Source organism: Salvelinus sp. IW2-2015, unplaced genomic scaffold, assembly GCF_002910315.2.
Source record: "Salvelinus sp. IW2-2015 unplaced genomic scaffold, ASM291031v2 Un_scaffold6929, whole genome shotgun sequence".
NCBI classification, from domain to species: domain Eukaryota; kingdom Metazoa; phylum Chordata; class Actinopteri; order Salmoniformes; family Salmonidae; genus Salvelinus; species Salvelinus sp. IW2-2015.
The window spans coordinates 10658-13275 of record NW_019948190.1 but is presented as its reverse complement, the minus strand read 5'-3'; the positions used below and the strand labels follow the sequence as shown (position 1 = coordinate 13275).

The window sequence follows — 2618 nt, the reverse complement described above, 5'->3', positions numbered from 1 at the left end:
GTCATAACATAAGAAAGTAATACTGTGTGTGTGCTTAAGGGGGCAGCAGGTGTTAGCAGGGTGTGGCATTTGGGTTTTTGCTCAACTTAAGTTTTTGAGGTTGGACTTTAGCACGTCTAGCTCGTTAGCACGTAGGACGCACTGATTGGTGTCTCCTCGTTAGTCAGTATGTGTTGCACCTGTGCTGGCTTGTCCATCTCGTTGAAAGTGTTTCACCTGAGCTGGTCCAGGTTCTATTTAAGAGTGTCTGGCCCAGTGCTCCAGTTGTCTTGATAGATGTGGAGAGTCAACACCTTTAGTTGCTCCACCTTTTTGGTTTGCTTCCTGTCTTTAAGTTTGGTGTGGGTTTTTCTTTTGTTTGCCTCTTCTTGGGCATATTTAGTGGGTCTCATGGTGGGTGTGTTATGTCCCAGTTGTTGTTACTAGTCAACTTTCAGTGGACACCCCCATAGTGTCTTTCAGAGCCTCTCCTAAAAAACAAGCTTATATTTTGGGTTGGATATTGCATCCAATTAGTGTTTAAATCAATGGCATTTCCTTAGAATGCTCATTGGTCTTTCAGTTGTTAATCTTGTTTTTTTTATCCTGTTATTTTTGTGTACTAAATATTTCTGGTTATTTTCATTGTTTTTTCCCTGTGAAGCCATTGTGTTTCATCCATGTCTGAAATGTGCTGTATAAATAAAGCTTGATTTGATTTTAACAAATGAACGACCAATCAACAGACTCTTGGTCCATCTTAGTATGAAAATCAGTATCAATCCCACTTTTCAAGCCTGCTGAAGGCGTGGTGGAGTGGTAAACACCACCCCCGGCTCTACCAGGGGCTTGAGGTGGTCTCCCACAGCTCTGCTTATGTCATGTTCTGTGGCCTTGCCGTTCCATTTCTTGACTGCCTCTGTAACACAGAAAGAAACACATTTAGTCATGTTATATAAAACACTCAAACACAGTAATGGATATGGAGCATCTACAGCCTCAGTTACACCTGGCACCTAAATGTGACTTCTGTCATCTGATCACTCCAAGCTCCATTAGGTTCAGATCTACTAGGATGGGCCTTTGACAGTCTGGATGCAGTCAGGTCACTGAATATAAATAAGCAATGTAAAGAGATGGGGTGAATGAGTTGGGAAAATAACATTTGACACAAATTACTTTCATAATATCAAAGAACAAATGTGTGTGTCTGAGGGGAAATTACCTTTCATACAGCCAAAAGGGGTGAGAAATTACACCAATATCAGTGGACAATTTACACTAACGTAAATAAACATAGATGATGGAACATATTCCCTTTTGCTTACGTGATGAACTACGAAGGGGACATAAATATTTACCATCTAAACCATGTGTGACCTCTCACCTCTCTGGCTGTAGAAGTGTTCTTCCTAACCAGTCCCTCAATAGCTCTCTGACTGAGCTCCACCCTCCCTGGGTCTTCAGAGGAGAGGAAGGCTGAGGAGGGATGGAAGGATGAATGGATCAGTCAGTCAATAAAGTGTAGAGCTGCTGTCTGACAAAATCACTATTTTAGTAGTTCATTAAAGTAAATAAGGCTTTATGACTGCTGAATACCAACTATCAATCACTTAGATCATGTATTTTCAGGTAGAGATACATCCTTGGGACGTCCCTAGCCCATTGAAGTTGACTTTTAAAATGGTTAAGGTTAGGGTTTAGGGTAGGGATGTCCCAAGGATCCCAGATAGCATTGGCCATTGTGCATTATTCTGTCTCTTACATAGCAGGTGATGGGTTCTGACTTCTGAACTTGAAGTCCCTGGTTCGAGCCCAGGGCTGTTACACATTATTCGGTCTCTTTTACATAGCAGGTGTAAAGAAAAGACAGACAAGACAAGTAGGTGTGCAGTGCGTTATGGTAGACATGCAGTGCATTGTGGTCCTTGTAGTTTAACAAATAGCATCTAACTATGCCAATATGTGTGTGGGGTTGTTAGAGAAGAATGTGATTGTCATCCCTAACAATCCATTCTAGCACCTCATCAGGCTGTGTAAAAGTCTTCATTGATGACGTGTTGTTCTATTCCAGGGGACAGCAGAGGAACTTCATCGATTCCACTCCTTCATCAATACAAGCAGTGAACATCTGAAATTCACCCTCACCTTTGATGCGCATGAAACAAGTTATCTGGACATTTTGACTAAGAGGAAGGGGGGTGGTTTTAGCACAGACCTATACAGGAAGCAGACGGACAGGAATTCCCTGTTACGCAGAGACAGCTTCCACGCTACACCCCTAAAAAAACAATTGTAATACTTGAGTATTACGAAAACATTTCAAATGTAAATTTGTAATTTTAATTTTGTAAATTTAAAACAAAAACATAACTGTTTGTACCACACNAAGTAGGTGTGCAGTGCGTTATGGTAGACATGCAGTGCATTGTGGTCCTTGTAGTTTAACAAATAGCATCTAACTATGCCAATATGTGTGTGGGGTTGTTAGAGAAGAATGTGATTGTCATCCCTAACAATCCATTCTAGCACCTCATCAGGCTGTGTAAAAGTCTTCATTGATGACGTGTTGTTCTATTCCAGGGGACAGCAGAGGAACTTCATCGATTCCACTCCTTCATCAATACAAGCAGTGAACA

The 2618-nt window shown here is 41.3% G+C and overlaps 1 long non-coding RNA gene across 1 annotated transcript; it reads right to left on the bottom strand.

Annotated features, from left to right (window-relative positions):
* Positions 1 to 231: 231 nt before the first annotated feature.
* LOC139027038 (uncharacterized) lies at positions 232 to 2356 on the bottom strand. Its single transcript, XR_011479067.1, has 2 exons — positions 1367 to 2356; positions 232 to 898 (listed from the first exon to the last, which is right to left on the bottom strand). It is a non-coding gene; the product is annotated as an uncharacterized lncRNA (long non-coding RNA).
* Between the last annotated feature and the right edge of the window lie 262 nt (positions 2357 to 2618).